The sequence below is a fragment of the Mycteria americana genome, chromosome Z (genome assembly GCF_035582795.1).
Source record: "Mycteria americana isolate JAX WOST 10 ecotype Jacksonville Zoo and Gardens chromosome Z, USCA_MyAme_1.0, whole genome shotgun sequence".
NCBI classification, from domain to species: domain Eukaryota; kingdom Metazoa; phylum Chordata; class Aves; order Ciconiiformes; family Ciconiidae; genus Mycteria; species Mycteria americana.
The window spans coordinates 73,917,552-73,943,099 of NC_134396.1; positions in this window are offsets into that span (position 1 = coordinate 73,917,552).

Genomic DNA, 25,548 nt, shown 5'->3' on the forward strand with positions numbered 1-25,548 from the left:
GGATGGATTCTCTGGTCCTCAGCTTTAACATGGTTTCATATACAGTCTCATGAAAATCTTTCTCTAGAAAGTACACAGATCCTCTCTGCAGCTCTCTCAGCAGCTTCTCTGGTCTTTGTTCGTTCATAGAGGTCACTGCAAAACTTCAAAAGGCACACAGCATCACCAGGTTTAATGTGTCAACGGGCTCGCTTCTTGCTTGGGTGGGAATTTAGATTAGACTCTGGATCCTCAGGTGAGCCACAAAAATCAATGTGGTCCATCTGGCCTTTTGAATTATTAATAAATAGACTACTTTTTATGATTATCCAGATTTTTAGTATAAAAATCTCACATTCAAAATTTTCATTGCATTTGACAGCTAATGTACCGACTTGAATTTATGTATTATACGTAAAACGTGTAATGTTTAAAGCACGTTGCTAGATAAACAGCCCTCAATTTATCACTATACTTAGGAAAAAATCATTTGAAAAGAGAGTCTTACCTTGCAAAGCATTTCTGAGTGCATTACTTTTCAGATGATTGAAATCAAATGGTACATTTCTGACATGTAATTAAAATATTCTTGGTAATGTTATCATACAGACTGTTCTTTTCAACCATTATAATAAATTATAGTGCTATAAAACAAGGATTAAAATGTGCACAGTTCTCTGTTTAAAACGTAGCATTACAATTATGCTCTATTAAAGTTCTAAATAAGTGTCAAAATTCTAAATTTACATATATACTAAGCTACATGGAGGAAACAAGGGTGAGGTGTGTGGGTGCAGACACAAAGAATAAGTTTGTTTTAGTTAACTAGGTTGTAATTCAGACTCCCTAGGCTCTGTTTCTGCAGGGAAAACCACAGAGCTATGTCAGATATCGGTAGATATCTGCAAAAGTGTTTTTCTGTCTCTCTGTCTGTCTGAGGAATTACAGAGCTGAAGCCACGCTGACAACCAGGGAGAGCACTGAGCACACAACACTGGATTTACAGGAAATCTCTGCACCACCTCCTGGGTGCAGCCATGGTGAGCTGAGGATATCTGTTGTGCAAATCCCAACAAGACGCAGATATCAGCAGGTGTTTTTCTGCTCAGCTTGCTTGAGATTTCTGTAGTTCTTGGCTAGAAATCAGTATTTAAGTCAGGCCTAGAATGCCCAGAGGATGCGAGGTCTAGCTTGGTCTGCACAAGATCTTCTTGCCCTCATGGTGTCAGCCATGTGGTGGTGGCTTAGGGCAGATGTGACAATCAACAGTGCCTCAAGGAGGCGTCTGAACTTCAAGGAGGTACAGACCTCTGCAAGCACAGGCATACACTTCAGCTCAAACACACGGCTAAATCATGCCATCTATATCCTGGGCCACGCCTGAAGGTCTAAACAGTAGGTAGTTATACCTACAATACACTGAATATATTATCATTAATATCTAAAGGATTTTACTGTCAAAAACCTAGAGAGTCGGGTCTATGAAGGAGAAAGTATCAATTCAGGCAAGTTTCACATTTTGTGGTTGCTATTTAGACTGTGAATGCCTTGTGACTTCTGTATTTATATAATGCTTAGGAAAACAAGGTCCAAACTCATCTGAGGCATATAGGCTGTATAAAATTTTATGGGCTTTGAAGCCCCTAACTCTTGGTCTAGTAAACAGTCCAGCACTTTCCATAGTGAAACAAGCCCTAGGCATGCACTGGCACCGCACACCTTTGTGAATATGGAAAAAATCCCAAAAAACAAAAACTAGATGGGTTGTTGGGCAGGCTGGAGAAGATCCACAATGATCTCTGGCCCTGGTGCCAGTGGAAATGTCTCAGGAATCAAGAGTATGAGCCACGCTACAGAGTGCTCCCACATTTCTGCATAGACATAGCCTTCAGCAATGCAGCCTATTAATAACAGTAATGAAAATAGTACAGCCAACAGAATAACAGATGTATCTCCTTGATCAAGCAGTGGGAGAAAACAATGCAGAGGAAACGCAAAGTATTTATGTATTCATGTCATTGTTGTATGTACCAGTTAGCAAGAAATACACCAATTTAAATATATGTGTGTAGCTGTGTGTTTCTCTAGAGATATACACACACACATACATACAGCCTCAGTGGTGCTTATCACTATAGTTTGAACCCCTCATACATATTAATGAATTTAGCCTCAAAATACCCTTGGGGAGTGGAGAATTATTATTATTATAAAAAAGAAGAAATGTAATACATTGCAGCATGAAGTAAAGAGTAGGAAAAAATATTGCTACAAAAACCCAGTAGGAGTAGCCAAAAAGAAGATATCACAGAGAATTTAAGATTAAAACCAGAAATGTTTAAAGTGCAGTAATTGAACATTACAAAACAGTAAATGTCTGAAGAAAACAGGAAGGGCAAGTTTTGGCAGCGTAGGAAGTCATTGCAATGTTTTAAGATTCTATGCATAGCTATTTGTATCTCAGGATTGTCCAGTGTATACAGCTCTCAGTATATTTTCTTGCAAGCACATCATAAGTTTTAAGTGTTAGTAGGAAACACATGAATAAATATTTTTAACAATATCAAGCATATATATTGATTCTTTCACAGCACAAAGATGTTGTAAATCTGGCAACTGGGAGTCTCCTATCTAGATGTTTTCATCTTGCTCAATACTCCAGACACTTCTACACCCTTCCAAAACCTGGCCATTTTACTTAGAAGTCCAAGACCTTTGAAACTTAGGTTAGTTTAAGAAATAAATAAAAACCCCCAAACAATACTTATGATCTTGAGAGATTTTAGAGGTATCTCAAAATATCTGAAATGTTTCTCAAATTTTGCTGGATGTGAGCATTTCTTTGATCATTTTATATACACATTTCTGTTGAACTTATCTCTAGTATGGGGCATTTCTAGTCTCTGCAGCCCTTTAATAATAAGGTTCAAGATACTTCTAATTATATACTCTTCTGCCCAGTTGTCTGTCTACAAGAACTTGTACAAAAAAACTTTTCCATGCTTGTTGCGGTCCATGTTAGTTCTTCAGTCTTCAGTTGCCATCTAGGTCATCTAGGGTGCTACATAAACCTGTAGGTTTAATCCTATATCCATACACCTTAAGAGTTTATGGAGATATACTTGCAGAGATACTCCTTTCACATTATTTAGCACACATATTTCTAAAAAGCCAGTAACTTCACAGAGATTTTCTTGTTGACATTATGGTTGATTTACTTCTATTCCCTCCCCAGCGTTGAAAGTGGATTTTCAGCTTTCTCATTGCGACATTTTCAAAATCAACAGTAAAAGCAGCTCTAAAGCTATTTTCATAGAAATTAACACCGTAAGCATGAATTGGATTCAAGTTGAACCTGTTACATGCTGTGCCTTTTTCTGCTGACTTGCTTTTAGCTTCATGCAACTTCACTGTGCCATATGTTTTTAGTAAACATCCTATAAAATTACATATTTAAAAAATGCCAAATAAATTACCTTCTAGTGTCCGTGTTATCCAGAGCAGTGGACATACCCCAGTTAACTTCTTGCTTCTGCAAAGGTTTCCTGCTTTGAGCAGGTGGACACCCAGATCTCACCACAAAATTTGGGGAGGCTAAGGTGTGAATCTACAGTTGGAAAGTGCCTCAGGGTTCCAGGTTCAGCCACACTGAGGCCAAGCGATGGACAGACGCACTCTTAGGTGTGAGTACAAGTGGCAGCATCAGTAAATGAAAGCAGTTGCAACATTTAAGCATTTTGTGAAACAATGCCTTCAAATCCCTGCAGACAAACGAAGCTCACACCCACATGCACATATGTAGGTATCCTTTTTGATAGGTAATCATGGTAATTTCTAGTTGTATCACTCGAAAATGCACCTCTATACCTATTTCCTGTATAATTTTAGATGTGGCTTTATATTAATTTGTAATACACATTACGTGGGCCTACTCAATTCTAAATCAGTCAGATATTGCCAGATATCTCGAAAAACCCTCTGTGGACTGAATTTCTGGTAGACTGGCATTCATCTTGACACTTGTCATATACTGAAAGAAATAGAATGAAAACTTTATGCCTCATGAAATAGAGATTAGAGAGAACAATGGTACTGAGGTACTACTGGAAAGACAGAGGTAGTTGTTATTCCAGAGCAGTGAGGATCAAGGCTATACTTCCTGCCATATAATTTACTATAATTTGCATGTCTTTTGTGTTTCCTACCCATTCTTATTTACAGGTATGCTGATCAGCAATTTGATTTCTTTCCACTGAACTTTTTATTTTATAACAGTGAAATATGATTTCCTGAATCTAGTTCTAGTAGTTCTGGGGAAAAAAAAATATTCAGCAAGGAAGGCAGCAAGGGAAATTAGACTGTATGTATAAATTAACTTAATGGTATTTATTTTTACCTACAAACACATATGTGAAAACTGAAAATATTGGGATAATATTTTCCTGATGTGTGAAAATGCATGCATCTAATTCTTATTACAAATAATTACTGTAGCATAGCACTAAGCTCTGTTGCACCACGGCTACTACTACTAATCCATAAGTCAGTTAGTTTAAAAGTAGGTGAGATAGATAGTGCTATACTACCCTGCAGTCAGAGGCATTTTTAAAGTTCTTTTGTGTATCAAGCTCTTTGAACTTACATTTGAAGACTATTTCTGTAGTGGGAAGGACTTTTTTAAAAAACTAACTAGTTCAAGGGACAAGGTCAGGCATGCAGGGCTTTCCAGTCCTGGGATCCTGGTTCGAGGTAGAGAAGTGGTGACTGCCACCTGGCAGACTCAAGTCCTCCTGGGAAATGAATTTTATATATATATATAAATTTTATATATATATAAAATGGCAGGAAATCTACAAAGTCCAGGGCTGTTAATTAAGGAGGTATTATATACATAGTATATATAGCTCAAATATTTTTTTATATATAGGTGTGATATATATATAATATATATTATATATATATATTATATATAATATATATATGTCAAAAAATGGCAGGAAAGCTACAAAGTCCAAGACTGTTAATTAAGGAGGTGGAGTGACCACTCAAAGGAAAAATCCTCCTCCTTATTGTTTTGCGTCCAACAAAACTGTATATTACCAGAAAGGCACTGTCACCCTTGCTGTCATTCTGGCCTTGCCTTCCTTCACCAAGCAGCTTGCTCCCACTGCTCCCTGGTATCTTGCAGTTTCATCTTGCTCATATTCGGTAAAAACTGCTGTTTTTTTGTCACAGATTTTCACAATGGTCTAGAAGAGAACCTTCTTGTCCGTTAGGATATTAAATTGCCTTACTCTCCACAGTTGTGCCAGCAGGGACTATAGAAAGCTGTAAAAGGCTAACATCCCATCCAGCTCCTAAACGATTTTTACTCCAGTTGGTAAAAAGAGATGTGAGCCGTTTAACCACAGCTTAACTTGCCGAAATGGCAGGGTAGAATTGCTTAGGCAATCTGGGTATTATTTTCAAAAGGCACTTTATTGTGTGAAATTTCCTTAGTTATCCCTAACAAAATTTTCTCTGGAAAGTGTCTATATTGAAGCAAATGTAAAATTAACCAATAAGTCTAGCCCTTAGCACTGAGCTGTAAAAACGACAAGAGAAGGTCATTATTTAAAGAATATATCTACAGAAATCTTTTTATATCCAGTAATAAGCTAAACATGAACTGGCTCAAGCTTTTTCAAATAAATTATATTTCATTATGAAGATAATGTATTTTTACTCGTCCATTCTATGGGAGCTGTGTAATTACCTGTTTGAAAAGACCCATAGGAAAATAAGGGCTCCAGGTGGGAAACTACACCAAGGTACAAATTTTATTTCTTTCACGTTTAAGAGCATTTTAAGACAAATTTTGTATATGTGTGTGTATATATATAAATGTAGAAATTAATTTTTTATCTTAATTTACTCAATGATCAAAAAAAGTTGTTATTCTTAAGATGAAACCTTAGCCAGTTGATGAAAGGGATGGAGGTGTTTTTTAAAAATTTCTAGAATTCTGTTCTTATCTCACTAAGACGTCTGAAGACTCATGCAAAAGTTCAAGTGGTAATTTTGAAAGAGCTTGTCTAGATTCCAAGAAGAAGAGTATCACTCATTTTATACCTCTTTAAAAGAGGAAAAGAAGATAGCAGACCAGTTCTTAACAGTGGTGAATATTTACAAGAAACACAATATTAAACTTTGTATGTTTCAGAAAGCTTCTCTGGGTTTGCGTTTCATTTTATACCCACACATACATAGAAATATCCATATACAAATACATACCCATCTATAAATATATATATGTGTGTATGAAAGCACTTCTTTTATTACAGTTCTTTTTCTTTACACAATTAATATAGATTAAATAGGTTAGTATATAGTGTTAATTAAAAAACATTGATTTTTGGAGACATGTTTGAGGATTAACAGCTTTGGAATACCATTTGCTAAACTCTCTCCTTGATAAAGCACTTAATTTGGAATAATAATTCTAGTAGCTTATTAATATTTACTTTATGCTAAAATTGTTTCATAGTCAATGCTTACCACAGTAAGAAAACTTAAACAAATTCACAGATACTTAAAGTTTGTGCATATGACCCTGTGTTCTTGCTGCTCCTTGTGAGACATTTATGAGATTTATGAAAAACAAAAAGGAAAATATTAGTTTTCTTATATTTTGGGGAACTTATTCTGTATGATAACACACTCCTGTTGCTTTATAACCAGTCAGTCAGACCTAAGCCATGAGCAATAGCATTCAAGCCTGTGCTTTAGCTAAGGAAAAATGGTCAAAAGAGGCATATAAGAGAAGCAGGAATTATAAATTCTTCTTTTATGTTATATTGTATTATATACCTAAATATCAGTATCAGCATTCTTTATACCATATTTTCTCAAAACATATTCTTATATAAACCCCTTTTCAGATCCCTTGTGAGGATATTTAACCTCATGATTGCACTTGCTGTTGATGCTATAATGGTCCTGAGCCAGCACTGTAGTTTCCATGGTTAGGGGAAGCAGAGAGTTTGCCATCCCTAACCTTTCCTTAACAATTATTGGAAACAATTATTAACTTCAATTAAGCTGATGAACTACACAATTTGTACAGGAAGTGAATATATTTTTAAGAACGGAAGACTGTATGTGACGTGGAAGTCAGTTTGTGTGAAGGGTTAAGGAAGTAAATAATACACCAATAAGTTATAAATGCAAATCATGTTTTTAAAGAGGAAAAAAAAAAAGGAAGGATTTTTGCAATTAGTTAGAGGCATTGGCATCTTAGTTTTGGAAGCATCAGACTTAAGCATTATCTTACTCAAATATAAAATGATTTAAATGAAATGCAAATATCTCTATTTGTTAATCAAGTTTCAGAGTTTTCTGTGTAAAGAGACTTTTATTCCCACCTACAGTTCAAACTGAACTTAAGGGAAAAAAAAAGGACTATTATAAACTTTGAAGAAGCAAAGATTCTTTATTTAGACTGTAGGATATCTGTTTCCTACATTTCCAAACTGAAAATTTAAAAAAAGCCCAAAATACATGGGGTACTTGAAATTTTGGTATGTATGTAATTTTCATGTCACAATATTAACAGAGGAACCAGACATAAATCCTGAATTCCTGACAGCCATTTCCATTTGGTAAGTACATCACAGCAATTTCTTCCGTGAAGAGATAAAATAAATAAATTCTAATGTATTGCAACAGTGTTACTTCATAAAAACAGGGACTCTGAGCAACCTCTTAAGCTGAATTATTAAGCGTGGTTTCAGAGGATATGCACAAGGTGGGCTCTTCCTGCTGCTCAGTCAGGACAAGGTATGCTCTGCCTGGTGCTCATCCCAGGGCTGATGATGGGGTGTTGTTCCCCTGCGAGCAATTCCCCCCTGTCCTCATATTCCCACCAGCAGGAAGGTGGTCCTCACCCAGGGTGACAGAGCCACCAGGCCAGAGGCTGTTTGGTGGGACTGACAACCAATGTCACCACTTCTGGTGGATGCAGATATCTCCTGCTTTTGTTGTGCGTGCTCCATGCTTGGAGCCATCCCAAAATCGCTCATTCCCTACCCTCAGCTGCAGTTCACACACACCTGTGCCCAGTCCCATCCAATTTCTCATTCCCAGCAATATTTCTCAGGGTGACTCCTTGTGTCATTTTGGGAACTGATGCACGTGGTCGCTGTGGAAAGAAACTCTTTCTTCCCACAAGCCACCATATCTACTTAGGGCATCCAGCTTGCCCTTTAAGATATTAGTATGAACTATGCATAATGTCATTCATGGCCTTAAAAAAACAATTTTGGTAATGCTATTAGATATGAAAAGTAATTCATAAACTGTTTTGGATCTATTTAATCAACATCTATTTAGCACTGTGATGTATACATTGCATTTCAGCCTTACAGGTTGTCCTTAAATTGCTCACTTCAAACATATGCTGTCTGGAATTGTTAACTGCAGATTTGCTACCTCATGTGGCACTGTTTGTATCCCAGGACTAGGTGATTATAACATTTTCATCTGGAGATGAATGGTAAATAACGAATATTGTACTTTTAGTATAAGCTGTTGGACAGATAATAATTTATGACATAATTCACAAGACCTGAAGGATTTGTGAATATTTTCATAAACAGCCCAAGGCAGACTAAAAAGTACGAATATAAAGCAAGCTGTAAATCACATATTTCCAGAATATTAAAAATTATTCTATCACTCTTGTCATCCATTAATGCCCAGTCCGTGCTGTCTGGGAAGAGCATGTGCACTCCTCCCTATCTTGTTATGATCTTATTAAACAGGGCAAAGCTTTTGGTGAGGATTTTGAGGGGGAGAAGGACAATACAGCATATTTCTAAAAGACCATAGCCTGCAATGGTCCCTTCTAGTTCCATTGTAATAGAAACTGCAGGGAAAGGAGAGTGTCTGTACATGCTTATATGTAGGGTGTCAGGTGTGACTGACCTCTGCCATAACTTAGTGCAGAGTATTGTGTGGTGGTGTTCCCGTCTGTTCTTCATCCTTCTGAGGGAGATATATTCTCAACTCATAGAAGCTCTATCCTGAATGAAGGATTGTTCTTGCACCTTTTGTATAAAGCAAAGTTTTTTGCACCCTAACTGTCACAATGAATGGAAAAAAAGTGTCTTATGTTTAGAAATATGTAGAGACATGTGTTGATAACTAGTGTGATTTTAATGCACACCACTAACATAATCGATTTTATATCCTCTTTATACGGGAGTGAAAGTAGTAAAAAGCCTGCATTTTTCCATATTTGTCTGATGGTATAACACACTTATTAGATATGTCAACTTTAGCACTAAGATGATTTGAAAGTTACTAATACTTCATGATTTTGGTTTTCTACCTGGGACTTTGTAAAAGTTGAAGATATTTTATTCCCACTGTCACATATGAAAGTTTTAACTTATCCATAAAACTTTAAAATACTGAATTCTTATAGATAATATTATCCAACTATTTACTGACATTCAATCATGATGTAAGAAGAAGATGCTAACATGCTACATGAGATCACTAACTTTATTTAAGAATATTGCTACTTTTTGGAAGCTATAGCAAAAACATGCATATAAGCAAGTTTAATCTTGTTATGGGGACGTTAAAATTGACACGAAATAGCCACTACTATAGTCAGTAATAAGCACAAAAAAAGATATCTGTCATTATAATATAGGCTGTGGAGTTATTCTGGGATCATGTATTTGAGATATTTGGGTCAGAGGGGTAAATTAATACAGGGAAAACACAGGAACTTTACAAAATGAAGACAGTGAGATTAATCTTTTCGAAACCTAAACACGTGAGTGTACAATATCTGCTAAAATCTTAGACAAATTTATATTATGTTTGTGATTTACAAAACCAGAAATACCAAAGGGCGGTACCTAAAGTTCTTCCCTTCTCTACTGGTTTAGAGATACCCAGATGGGGAAAAAATATTATTAATATGTTATTAAATATCTTTCTCTGGGATACATATATTTTGCAACATTTTTCAACCATCTGTTACAGCTGATGAGATATAATGGTGCTGGTCAAGTTAGCAAATGTTGATATTCTAAATAACTTTTTATTTTCAATTTGATTTGACTTAGTCACACATTTATTACTGACAGATATCTGATGAGTTGGACACTTTATTCGAATATCCTTGACACTTAGCTTGTTAAGAAGTCTAATGGCAGTTCTCTAAACAACGATGGAGAAACTATTTGATCTCTTTAGCTGAAGTGGGCAAGACAGGGACATGAGGTTGTTGTTCAGGAGAGCACAGTTCAATTAAAGAGAGTCCGTCTTGTGCTGAGACAGGCCCTCCGCACAGTTTAAGACAGTATCACACGTGCTGCTATATAAATTGACTTCTGAGGGCTGATATACCAGCCAAAACCCTTCTGGGTATGGGAAGCTGCTGTGAACGCTCCCACTCCAGACTCCTAAAATCCAGTCTCAGCAGTCGAGGGTGAAAAATGTGGGAATCTGGGAACCATTAAATCAGTGCTGCTGCAAAATAATTAGCCTTAAGTGGTCTTATCCTGACACTTTGTTCCACCAGTCAAGTGTAACAAATCTGTAATAGCAGAGTCAATAGGTACAGAGCTCCACTGAATTTAGACGTTTTGCTAGCTTATAACTGCTAAAGATCTGCCGTAATAATTGCAGGTGAGGTACATCATCTTGCAAAGACATTTTATCCGTCATCATTTTCTTTCTTTCTGCCTAGTTTTGCATGAGCTACCTACTGCTATATAATTTGTGAAGGTTCACTGATATGGTAGCAAATGAAGATGCTATGTGGATTATTTTCATATCAGCTGTTCAGCCTCCAGATTAATGTGGCTCATTAGGTGGATAAATGTAATGAAGCAAGTGCGGTACAAATGGTTTGAGGGGATCCTCAGCTGGGGTTCAACCGAGATACCTTATATTTTGGGGAGGGACAGGAGACTATTGAGTCTTGCTTTCGTGACACATGATATCCTGCATTTCAAAATCTAATCCTTCATTTAAATCTAAGAACAAACCACTCAGTGTTGTAAATCCTACCATCACTGATTTCAGCAAGGGTATCCCAGCTCATAGCCACCGAAGTCATAGTCATGAAGACAACCTTTGCATTATGAATGGAAGAAGGAAAGGGCTCATTGGTATTTGCCTGAGCAAGCAGACAGTCAGAAGCAGTCACTGCAAGGCATGAATTCTCCCATTTATCTTATTAATATCATTAACTCTGGATCTCAGTTATGCCAGCTGATCTGTTAAGTACAGCTATCTCTTTGATGACCAAGCATATATAGAAACAGAAAAATTACCCTAGCTGATAGCACGGTATTCAGTGCATTAAGGTAAGGAATAATATGTCATAAAGATCTGTACACCTCAGTGCATATTTCATTATATTAGTGATATATTATGCTGACATCTTGAATGACACAAGGCTTATGAGTGAACCTGGTTGGTTAGAAATGCCAGAAAAAACACCCTTTCCTTTTTTTTCCCCTCCACGTTTGACACCTGGTGCCAGACACAGTGAGTCACAGGAATTAACTGTCTGCCAAGTTCCAGCTGGTATGTTTCTGCTTCTGTGGCTGCTGAAACTTTTCACTTTTGCAAAAACACAGTGTTTGGGCCAGAGGCTAACCAACAAAGGAGGATTTTGAACCTGAGCATGTCGATCAATCTTTATTGACTTGGCATATTTTTCATCTGACTACCGAATAATATTTATTGTTTGCTGTCTTTCTTTTTTAGTTCATGTTGAGGTTGGGAGCAGATCTCAAATTCATTTTTCACTTTCAAGCATAGGTGTTTTTTTAATACAATTCATTAATCCAATCTGGTAGTTTTATTTATTTAATTTTGCTCCACAACAATGTCTGGCAACATGTGGATGTATACCTAGGTTTCTTCAACTCTCAGTCGCTTAATTTGTGAGGTAGATTTCATCCCTAAGAAGACCTGATTGCACGTGGGATGGATGTTTCTCAGAAACAAGGTTGACTAATCAGAAAAGGCAGCAGCTTACAGTGATGTCATTCTCACTATAGACAAAGTAATAATGATTGGAACCGGGTCTCATAAATTAGACATAAAAGAAGATATTTGATTTCCTTCACCACTATCACCACAGAATGGGAAAAACAAAATAACACTTCTTTCTCATCCTCACTGAGCTTTGTGCCTGCAGCAGGGATGCGTTATAACTTATTTTTCTTACAATCTACAAAATTAATGTGAGGAAGCTGAAGAGACTGGGACCGTGGAGGAATTGCTTGTTTTTGTTGGTAAATTAATTTTGTGATAGCTTGTTGCTCTGGACAGATCTCTTTTTCATCTGCACTGAAGATTAGACTTCAGAATTTTTTCACTGTCTCGTGAAATGTCACTGAACAGATGGTGCTTTTCACTGTTTTCTTGATTAGAACCCAATCTGTCAAAGTGCTTACACACATGCTTAACTTAAGCACAGCAGCATTTCCATTTGTATCAGTTTTATAATCAATGCTTTGTCAATTTTGGGTTTTAAATAATCCTACCACCTAGGGAAAAGTTTCCTTAAAATTAGCACTCAGTTATATGTTCGTTAACTGAAAAACTTATTTAAACCTCTGAGTGCAAAGTCAGAATCCCTCATTTGTGAATATACTTCAGTGTGGATGGCTGCATACACTAGCATCAGGTTAACAAGATAAAGTAAGTAAGAACCACATCAAATACAAATTAATAATAATAGCAGTTTCTCCATCATAAATAATGAAGTTTTTAATAAGAATATGTAAGTAGATTTAAAAAAAAACCGTAATGTTTGGGGTTGTACCCTCGGATACCTCTCACCTGCTCACATACACAAAGCCTTAAGTACATTGCTTAAACTGGACGTTTCCCAGCTCTCCTCAGCAGGAGGCATTAAGCACTAGAAATCTCTTCCTGCTATAGGATTTGAAGTGGTGATTCCATCATTTGTGAATATGCAAAGAATGGAGAAATATTTCTAGTTTCTTTTAAAACCTATGAGGAAAAAGAAGTTGCAGCCTGATAGAAAGGTCAGCATCTGAATCCCTTTATCTGAGCTTGCAGGTTCAAAGCCATACTTCCTGTTTTTTAAGGGCTTGTTCCTTGCACCAACCTATAAGCTAACTATCTCTGCCTTTAAACCTAGGCTACTGAACAATTCAGTTTAAGGGTGGAGAAGGAAAACATTTTAATAAGCATGACTTCTCAAGTAGGACACTGTCCTTGTAATTTCCCCAAACAACAATACTATAGATTTCATTAAATGCTTTCGGATGAAATATCATTTTCTGCAGGTGAGCAATGAACAAGCACAAACAGCACACGCTCATCCTTCTATTATTTTGTGTCATGGGAGATTGCTTTGAATTTTTGCAAACACCATCCTGTCTGTTTCTTGGATTAATGGCTAGAGCAAGCATTCCTTTCCAATGGTTTTGTTTTGTTTGTTGGTGGGGTTTTTTTGTTTGTTGTTGTTGTTGTTGTTGTTGGGTTTTTTGGTGGGGTTTTTTTTTGGTGGGGGGCGTTCCCTACATCCAAGGCTACACTCTTAAGACATCTTTGGAAACAAACACGTTAAGGTATGAAGCTACAGGTCTCACTATGGACCAGTAACTTCATCATATTACACAGAAAGATAATTCTCAGCTGAAACATGAAATCAGCTCCTGAAATCAGGAAGGACACATTTTCTAACATCTATTTTCATAATAGCTATGAAAAAAACCTCTAACTTCACCTCACCCTAACTTTACCTTAAACCTTTGTATCATTCTTTTCTTCACCATAATCACTGGTTTTGGTATATCATATAAGCTTAGCATTTAAATTTAAATTATCTGCTCCAACACTACTTTCCTCTTCTTCAATATATCATTTATTTTTTCTTCCCTCTGATTACACTACTTGGAAATAAAAATTGTTTATGATGAAAAAAATCCATTTACAGCAGTAAGAAACAGTCACAGATCCATAGTTCATGAAAAAAGAGAACTAATGCAGTAGTAAAATTATTTTACTTCAGGGCAGAAGATTTATCAGAGTATTTCTTTGCACTGGATGCCAGTTCATCCATTATAATGTATATATTATTTACTGGATTGTTTCATTACACAATAAAATTAATTGTCTCCTACCTGGTGTTAGCCAAAACATCATGAAACACTAAATGTGCTCACGGCCAAAATATATTATAATAGTAGTGGGTTGAAATGACGTCTGTGATTTTAACAAAGCAAACACAATTCAGATGTTCTGTTCCAGGTCCTTCCACAATAGTTATTTCATCATAATCACTTCATTGTCGTTTTATTCTTCATGTCATACTCCCTATTTGTTTTTCGATCCATTGTCTATTGTCATACATTTTGAGTGCAAGCTTGTTGAGATAAGGAATATGCTATTATTGTACTTTTTCATTACAAGTATAAAGTGCCAAGTACATTGTAGCTGGCATCTCTGCAAGGAGGTGCAAATGAAATATGAGCAACTGTTAGATGAAATAACAAAAGAGATTACATGCAGAAAATGTGCAAAAATGCTGTTTCAGTTGCACTAACAATCATAATTTGAGAAAGCCCAAACTGCTATAGTTCAGTCCTTATTCTTGATTATGGCATGATGTAGGATTGCATTAAATGTACACCTAAGAGGACTTATGACAGGCACTGAGAATGATGGCATAGGATTTCAGGAAAATGCTGAGTTTGTTGACAATTATTTCTACTAATCAAATCGGACAAACACTGGATCTGATTTTTCCTGAGAGCAGGCTTAAATACGCTCAAATTCATTAGCCTACACCGAATTTCATCTACATCCTCAGGCTTAGTGATACTTAATAGCCCAGTGCATCAGAAGTTTTGTTCCATTCTCATTTCCTCAAGTTTTTCTGTACTCTCATGCTAACTCCTTGAAGAATCCCTGCCTGTTTTTCTCTGACTCAACTCTGTCCAGTGGCTGCTATGTTCACATAGGAACTGTATGTATGTGAAATATAAAATTCTGTAACGTCTATAACTCTGCAGAAAGGAAAACCATAGTAGAAAATGTTCAGCTTGGACTAACTGACTCTAAATTTGGATTACATGAGAATTTGTCTGTCAAAGGAGTACAGCTTTACTAAGTATTTACCATCTTCAATGAATGAAATAATTATTCTAGATAAAGTAGGAATGGATTTTGGTAGTGAATTATAAAGTTCTACTTCAGATCTCTCTGCCAAGTTTCAGTATGTGCTCCAGGCATGGAAATGTTGAGATTTTTCACTAAAATGACTGAAGTGATTTTACAAATTAAGAGAAAGGGAGATTTTTTTCTTAAATTTATTATCAGAAGCATTCAAACTTGTGAAAAGTAATAGTAATAATAATAAAAAATAAAATCAGATAGAATTGTGGTGAAGAAAATTTCATCAAACTGAAGTTTGCAACCATTAAGAACAGGAGCTGGCACAGTTTTTTACTTCTCCACCTTTGACTACAGCCAATATGGACTCTCACAGATTAGATGATGAGGACTGTTATAGAAGACATTTGCTGAGGAACTTTATGGAAGTCATAATAAAACATTACAATAAACAACAAGTAAATGTGAGCTCACTGTTTTGAGTAGATGTAAGCAAGCCTTGCCCAAAACAACCAGGTGTCAGCTTTTGGCATAATGTGTGGAGTCAATTTCATTATGATGCTTGCTAAGCTTATGTAGGTTCTGCTGAGGATTGGTTTATCTTCAGAACGCATTTGAGTTCCCGTGAACTGGAATATAAGGTACTTCTAGCTCATATTGGCCTCAAAAATAGTGTGTAGTCACATCCAATAAAGAAGTGATTACAGGGAACAACCCTTTAGAGGATTAGGCCTCAAACTGCTTAGACTTCATCTCTAGCATCTTGATCTATACAGTTTTTAAGTAGCATAAAATCTTCAGTTTTTTTTCCTGAATAATCATCTCATACCTCATCAGAAGAGATTTTTACCAAGTGTCTGAAATAACATAATATCAGAACCATGCTTTTTCAAAATCTTTTTTTTTTCAAATGAGGGAACCATTATTAAGTATTGTACCTCTCTTTAATACCAATAAAATTTTAGTAAATTCGACAAATGAGTCTTAATTCGAACTGATGGGAGGGTAGAATCTGTTGACATAATTCTCCACAGATGCAACCTAGTCTTCAAATAGATTAATATAATATCAAATTAAGGTTATAATTGTACATATTGTATTTGAATGGTTGGTAAACTAGGCTCTGAGATGGTAAAATGTGAGTGATTGCAATAGGGACTGCATAAAAGGAACTGTTGTATCTAACAGGTCAGCTACCTATGGAGAAAAAGCCAGGACAGGCCACAAATGTTAGAAGGAAAGACAAAGTGAGAAAGTTGTACAAATTATGATTTCTTCAGTAGGTTGTAATCTGACCAATTAATACCAGTAGAAAGAAAAACACTTTTAATGGAAGCTGAACTGAAAGTTGTACTTCCTCTCCAGAGACAAAGCAGATCTCTGTCAAGTATTTCTTCTTTCTACCTGTGTTTAATGATATGCTGATGTATTCATACACATGCCTGAAGATCTGGCAAGTGATGAACAGACATGGCGTCAAGATATACATTAAGCAAAAGAGAGAAACTTAATGTTCTTTTTCTATGATAAAATTGCAAGATAGAACACATATTTTCAGTTTAATTCTTCCGGGTGTTGAAGAATCAAAAATTGATTTTGGATCCGCAATGAGAACCGCTAGTGAATAATCAGGGAGGGCATTGAATGCACTGAAAAACGTGGTTAACACAGGAGATTCTGGTAATTTTTATAGTCTTTAAGGTAGCATGTCAGTTACCATTCCACCTCACCAGCCAAAATAATCTTTCCTCACACTAAGGCTCTCTGGGGAAGGGTTAGAATTGCTTAATAGAGTCTTGTGACTTAATGATAGCTTTATCTGTTTTTAAGGAACACTGTGTTGTCAGATTCCTTCCCTGAAGATGCTTGTGCGTGCTGAACGCGAAACGAACACCTCCAAGGAGCAGAAGCCTGTAGCTGCCGCTACCTGAAGGCTATAAAACCACTCTCGCACACATTTCACTGAATCTAACCCTTTCTTCTTGCTAAGAGTTGACAGAACTACTACATCAGAAAATTGCTATGAGGAGATTGTACCATCATTTATGAATAATATATCTATACAAAGCAACATTTAAAACAGGGTAGCTTAAACCTCCCCTCCCCAGCTATTATTTTAGTATGTCATCCTACACTTTTGCCTGAAAAATATATCCTGTAGACAATTATAAATAAAAACTGTCTTATAAATAAAGTTTTACAGCTTATTACAACCAATAAAGAACAGCACAGAATGTTTTGATGTCTTCCAAAAATGAACTATGACACATTAATATGAAATCTATGTTTTTCATTTCCCATTCTAAAAGTTTACACACAGTTCGTTCTTCTTGCCCTTCAGTTAATCCTAAAGCTTTTGCATCATTTCTGTTTCTGCTAGTGATTTATCTAGCATATAGTCATTGTACCATAGCCATCTAAGCAACAATAAAACACAAATCTGAGCAATAATGACATTTCACTACCCAATATCTTGGTTATTTTGATATTGACTGTACAAGTGTAACACTGCTTATGAAATGTATCTTTGGTATTCAACAGCAGGCTGTGATTTCTACTTTCATCCATAGTTAATTGATCTACTAATCATGACCCAAAGATGCAGAAAACATAATGTGTTCATGAGTTACATCTGTATGTTACTAGAGAAAGCTAAGTATGCAAAGTAGTAATAGATATGGTGCTATGATTTTCAACAATTCTAAATGGCTGCATTTTGCTTTGATTCACGATTATTTGGGGATAATAGAAATATCATAGTGTATATAATCATATACTACCAGAACAATTTTTTCCCTGAATACTTGCAAGGAGATACTCCTTTGTGTACTTTCTGGGATGTTTTTGGTGAATGGTTTTATCAGCATCTTTTGAATAGAATATTTTTACTAGCATGTTCTAAATGAAAGGATTAGAAAACTCACGGGGAATGAATTCTGAATTTAGAATCTCAAGAAGCCAAACCAAAGGGCAGACTTTAATCTTCTAATCATTGAAGGAAAATTTTCCCTTTTTTCCCGATAACAGTCATTAATTTACAAATTTTCTGCAGATGCAGAATAATTTTTAGAGATTATTCCAATAAAAACTTTAAATGACTAATAAAATTTAAAATGGTCTTGGAAATTCAATTTTTTTAATGACATAATATTTTATTTCCTACTGTAAGACATTAATGACTTTTTGCCCCCTTAACAGAGAAAAACAGAGTTATATGATTTAGTTATCTGATTTTTTAAATCTTCGTGTTAGTATTTACAAGACATACAGATATATCAAGGTCACTTTAGCTCTGAAGGTTTCTGCAATTTTGAGGGATTCACAGAAATTATTATAAGCTTATCCAGTGTCTCCTTTTCCCCTAGACGTGACAATTTGTTAACCAGTTTTTCTCCATTTCTGTTGCAGATATGGACACCATGTTGTGCTCCTGATAAAAAGTTTCAAAGGATTTACACATTTTGTGGCTTTGGTTATTTCTTTCTTCAATATAAAAAGCCTGAAATTGTATTCACAAGCTGAAGGAACAGAAAAAAAACCCCAACAGATAGATATAATTCAAAGGTTACTTTTCAAAGTATATTGAACTCTTGAATTATCCATCTTCTATTTTTTAAATAGTCATATTTAGATCAATATTACTTTTTCATCACCAGTTCAGAGGTTTTCTTGTGATCTTCTTTTTTAGTATTATTTAAGATTAGAACCATTTCACTATATTCTGCATTTTAGTACCCTTTTTCCTAAATTGTAAATTATAGCTGAATAGAAGACAAATGCCCCGTGGGCTTTTTATGTGATTATCCTATTGTGTTATTCCTTCTAAGGAACAATTTGAGAGGTGGCTACTGCTTCATTTATTTGCACAAATCCATATATTGACCCTTTTAAATTATTATACTTTGTAAACTACCAGCAGTTTCTTTCTTGTTTCTCTTTCTAACACTTCTCTGCTGAAGCAAGCCTACTTATCTTCTTAATATCCAGGGTGAAGTTAACAAGCTGCACTTGCATCAGTTAGTCAGCAGAAACAAATTACGAGGTCTCTACAGGGTTCCCAGATATGCCAAGAGAAGTTCAATCCAGACAGCCTGCAAATGCTGTTTATTAAGTCCCACAAAACCATCATCTGCTCTCTTCTGCTTGTCTTTTCATGGTGACACCAATAGTGCCCAGGCAGGAATGAGCCTCCGAATGTAGGATGCTCCGCAGTCTCAGAGTAAAACGGAGCCTTTGCCCCGGAGATCTCAGAAGGCAAATGCAGGAAGTATCACCAATATTTTTAGGAAATAGTAGAGAACTGAAATGTGGATGAGGCAAGATAAATTTCCTGGGCCGTGCAGGAAGGCTGGCCTCAAACTGAGTCCCATTCATTTTGGTTTTCCAAGTAATTTATCGGCTTTATTTTTAAACTGGATCCAGTTGTCCACTGGACCCAATGTATAACCTGTTTATTTGTAGAAAGTGATTCAAGACAACAGGTGACTGATGATCATTCCTTGCAGAGGAAACAGTTGGGTTTCTGTTGTCGGACAGGCAAAACCTCAATTCCTACCTTCCCCGTGAGCCCTCCAGCCTGCTGGTTTTGCTGTGGCTGTTCTGGTGCACTCCCCGTCTTTCCAGCTCCAGGGAAGTGTCAGTTTTCTATAGCAGTGAATATGAAAAGTTAAAAACTCATGCTGTTGTTGGTACTGGACCTGGGGCATGACGAAGTGGGAGGAGAGGGCGCCCAGGACACCCAAATATTTCTCTCACATCCATGGTGTCTTTGCGTAGAGAAGCTGAAGTTGTCTCCTGCCATGCCACATCTCTGAGTGTAACTGCTACTGCTGTGGAAATATTTATTCATAAGAAAAGGGGGCATGCCCTCTTAGTTTTCTTTAGAAATTGATCTATGGAATATTCATTGTTTGCCACACAGAAAAGCCTAAAAGCCTTGATAAACAGCTGATGATTTGCTTTTCTATGTGGTTTACTTCTTTTTTTTTTTTTTTTTTTTTTTGCTTTCCCACAAACAGCAGCATATGGTATATGAGTGTGAGTTTTTAGTTCAATACAAAGTGAAAATGTAAGCTAAACCTTGGCACGAATCCTCATGCTGCTTTGATTATAAGATGTTCTTAGAGCAGAACAACTTTTATCTTCATAAGAACAAAACCTGAAGTCTTTATGCTTTGCACGTTGGGATATTTGCTTGTGTTTTAATGTATTGCTAGAGGTTAAAGTGTAGGTCAAGAAACTTAAAACCAATTTTTTTTTATTGTCTTCTGCAGCAAAAATATTTTTCCCCAAAACATGAGCAAAAATGCTCTGCTGTTTTTATTTTGCCATAATTTGGCTTTCACAGGACATTGCCTCAGGACCATGATAAGATACCTCAGACCAAACTGAGCACATTCTGATATACTAATGTCCTGTCTCCAAGACTGAAAACTGAATGTCATGATACGATCATTAGAGAAATTTTCCATTAGTAATTTCTTTATGTCCTGAAATGAAATAACATTGTTCCTCTTAAAAATATGAACTAATCACTGTTTAAGGTAGATGTTCTAATAACTGATACAACAAAAATTATTTTATTTAAAATATGTAATTTTAAATTTAAATAATAATAAATTAAAATTTTTATAATATAGTTTATTTGAATCAACTTCAAAAATATCCTTTATTGAACTACGTAATATTCTTTAGAATTTACCTTGTGCCAGCAAATGCTACAGTTTAATGGCATAGTAAGTGTTTTTTCCAGACAAGTTCCTTCCTATTAATGATTTTATATTTCTGGACTTCACATTTCGCTGAATGAGTTGTTTTTTTGTTACGAACAGAAAGGCCTGGCTGACCTTTTCAATGCTGTTCATTATTGATCAGGTGAAAAGGGTTTTTATCAGATCACTTCAGAATCTCAAAAAAGATTTTAAAAAGACCCAGTCTGAATTGTAAATATGGGCCAAGCATGAGAAGGTCTTTGTTTTATCTAATGACATTCCTACCTTTGCAAGGCTATAAAGTTTACAGAAATATTTCACTAGACAAATTCTAAGGCAATATGTAAACTTTCTTGAGTATGGTAGTTTAGAAAAGAAATGCTGACAGACCACTAAGCTGAGGGAAGCAGATGACAACTTTCTACAACTATAAACTAGAGGCATTTGTTTATTTCTATTTAGCATTTCCATTGCAGACTGCATACTGATGATGTGAATTGGATGGATAGATGTTGACTAATCTGTAAACACTTTAATTGGCTTCTGAAATGTAGCAGAATTGTATGCCAGGGTTTTATCCACAATTAAGTCAAGTTTTATGAACTTAATTCCTCACTATTGTTTGCTGCCAAAATAAAATTATCAAAGTCTTTGCTCGTTGACATGCCGCGAACAATTACGGGGTTGTTTACGAGCACTAGTTTGGAATTTTGTGATGAAACAGCCTGTGCTGAAAGTGCTGGTTTGGAGCACCACGCTGCATTTTGACAGCATTTTCTTTGGGAAAGCATCTTCGGCCTGAGCTGCAATGTGGGAAACGTGAAGAAGCAGAAAGGTGTGCATGCACAGAAAAATGTGTGAGCGCCCTGCGTGTGCACCCGCAAGAGGTCACCTACCATATCGTGTGCTCCACTGACCAGCAATCTATCAATTACGTTATAAGTTTATAAGTTTACTTAATTTCTGTCATTTTGAGAAGGAAGTGTGAAAGTCCAAAGCCTAAGGAAATGAAAGATTATGGGAGGTTTCCTCGTACTTCCTCTCTGCTGTATAGAATCACAGTACAGATGCAGACAGTGTCTTTCTCATACTGCTCTGTATGCACCTGGTAGTGGGTTTTATTACATCCATTGCAAGATGAACAGCATTCTCCATTCCGATACATGCTCTAAATTTTTTAGAGGTCTGTTTTTGTCAGTTACATCTCAGTGAGTTACAGCAAAATTTGCCCAATGTCCAATGAGATTCACTCTTAGAATTAAATTTGGAGAGGCAGGCTCCGGGTCAAGCTGATCATATGTTCATAGGTGCAATTACTTAGGTATGATATTTAGTTAAAAATAGTAGGTGTGTATTAATATGGCAACCTAAGACAACTACAGTGAAATAAGGAGGGAAAAAATTAGGCTTACAAGATTAGGCATCTGCCTCTTTCAACATCCATCCATCCCTCCTCCAGATTGCTTTTGCCATTTTGCCATATGTTCCTTTCTATTTTCTGTTTGCTTACAAGGATAGCTAGCTTACATGAGACTAAAAATCTACAAAGTTCATTTGAAGAAAGTGGCTAAATAATCAAATGCATTCTATGCTGATTTTGATTTTATGATGAGAAAGTTAAATTGAACATAAATTGAATTTTATAATAATTTTTGTGCTAGAAAAAACACTTTTTCTCAACTATATCAAGCATGACAAGTATTGCTAAAGAAACCACGGAAATTTTGCCACTGATACTCAATAGGTAACTAAGTGGTCTGAATAAACACACTGAATGTGCTTTACATATATGTCTTACATACAGTCATTTAAATTCCCAATCTTTTTAATACATTTTAATTCTGTATTTTATATGCTTACTTTGGAATATTCATTATTTTGGCAAGACAAAATATCAGAAACAGTATTTAAGTGCAGTAAAGGATATTAATAACATACACATCTTTCTTTACATTAGCTGAAAATAAAAAAAAATCCTATGCTAATATAAGTTTAAGGAAAAGAGGAAAGTGCATATAGAATATTCACTTTTTTCTGTATTACTTATTACATATAAAGTCCACAAGAAATTCTTTTGAACTAGCATGCTACTTCTGCTTTCTGAAGTAATAGTTCTGTTTTTTATCACTTACATGAATTTAAATTTGTTGTATTTAAAAAAGTGAAATTCTATAAAAGAAAAAAACATTTCATCACCTATTTCCGTTCTGCCTCAACAGTTGGCAGCATTTTGCAAGCTTCTTACGATGATTTGGTGGTTTTCTATATTTTTGCATTTTCTTTTTTTTTCCCATCTATTGGCTTTTCTTTCTTTTTTTTCCTTCTTTCTTCACCTTCCTATTCTTCCTCTCTTATATTCCCTGCCTGGACATTCATTTAACCCATAACAAGTTCCTATTATGTCTTGACTTCTCTAGTTCCTTGTTAAGAAACGTCTGAGTGAAGACACTGAAATTTTTAAGTACTAAATGGCAGAAAATTTCATATCTTTTAGGAAAAAATGCCGCCATACTTTTGAACAGACCGAATTTCTTGCAGCAAAAACGCTTCTTAAAGTACTTCTTATTTATCTTATAATATACTATAGCAACCTGAGCTGGCTAAATCCCGCCCCACCCCCATGTCTATCATGGAGCTTTTCTGTGGAAGAGGAGAGAGAGATATTTTTTAATCCTTCCAATGTCCCTTTTGTACAGATCCAGGTATTGCTTTCTGTTGGGATATAGAAGATGACAGATATAAGGCCTGAAAACAAGGAGATGCTGTCTTGACCTTCCGATTGCCCGATGAATTGCTACACTTTTCTCAGATCACCTACTGTTAATAAAATAACCTCAGCCCTAAAATTTGAGAATTACTTTATTTCAGGTTAGTGTAATGGTCCCTCTTTGAAGAATTCCAGGCTTTTTTTCTCTAAACATAACAAAAGTGGCCACTGATTTTTCAACCTTTTTTTTTCTAATGGCTGAAACCTGATTCTTGCTAAAGCACATTCTAAATCCTTACAAAACTGCACTGCATTGAAATCTCCTCTATTATTAAGCTCTGTCATCCAGTTAGCTGACTAAAATTATTATAGATTTATTTGTGAGGCTAATTATCCTTGTAAGGGACTTGTTTGAATTGCAACACCTCTTTATCCCTAACCAGCCTGAAAAAGACGGCCCAATGTTAGAGAGAGGTAGTGTTCAAAGTGTGAGTTAATTGTACGTAGGTCCTGCTGCCTCCCACAAAGCCCATGTCTCTGGTATTCGCTTATTTATGCAGAAACATTAACGACTTGTATTTTTAAGCTCTGGCTGTGTCTCACCAGATATCCAGTGCACGGGCACTGGTGGAAGTGCAGTGATTTAGTGCAGCACCTGACCTGTCACTGTACATGTCCAGTGCTGGCTGTTGAGCCCCTAACTCTGTTTGGATCTTTTACCCAGCTTCTGCAGCAGCATTTTGTTTTACCATAGTATTGTTCTTGGGCAGAATACAAGGATACGGAAATACTCAACGCAATATTCATTATGGTTAGTATTACTCTAATGGGAAATGAAGGATCTAATGAAGATTTGCCATATATTATCTAGTGTTGCTGTTTTAATTTTGTGTTTTCTAGCAATAGACTTCATTAACCATAGAGAAAGTCTGGTTTAGCCGCTCTAGAAGTTAATTTGGTTGTGTGTGCACAAATATATACACAAATGTTTGTATATATATTTGGGTTGGGTTATACATTGTATATATGTTGGGTTATACATTGTATATATACTTTTGCGCGTAAATATGTATTGCATTTTATTTATTTTTATACATACTTATGGATATGTCTTATGATGACTACTTCAGACAGTACATAATAGCACTCTTTTTCCTTTTTTCCAGCAAATCTCAGCTTTGTAATTAATATTTGACAGTTCAAGTTACGAAACAGGTGTCTTTAATTTTTTAAAAAAGATTTAGTGTGCACACTTACAAAAACAATTATGAGCAATGTAAATATTCATTCAATGTACCAAAAAGTAACGGCTAGCACATATTTAAGCCAAAGATAACTGATATTTGCATAGAAGATAAACTGATTATATTGCATAAGTGACTTGGGGGCTTGAATTCTGTGGAAGGTTAATGAAGGTCCTGTGGAGAAGTCTGTGTTCCAGACTTCACTGATCATTGCAGGGCTGCTTAAATAGCATGTGAATTTTAAAGTTAATTAAAATAAACAGAAACTAGGAGCAAATCAGAGAAGAACAAAAGAAGATTTTGTACATTTCAGTAGTTATGTGGATTTAGAGATGATAAATGAAGTAGGGGCAGGCTGAGGCAACTGCTAACACTCAAGGGATTCCGGAGGAACTGAGTGATGCTCCTCATGGTGCCAGTTTGCAATGTCCTATTAGCAACTGCTACTTGATGGGGCGAGCTGAAGCATGGCAATTTATAGAGCAGCCAGCACTCTCCTTTCCTCCCTGTGCTTACAAGAGTGACAATGTACTGCTCCTTCTTCTCCCAGCTGGCCATATCTCCTACTGGTCTTCTTCTCTGCTCCTTTGAACCTGATGGTATTATGCCTTTTTTTGCATTTTTTCAAAAAAACCACCTCCTTGCTGTGAATTTTACGTTAACTTTACAGATACTCAAAAAAAAGATCTAACTCAAAGCCAGCTTGTAGTCTTCTGTCTGTTATGATTTCTTTGCTTGCTTTCTC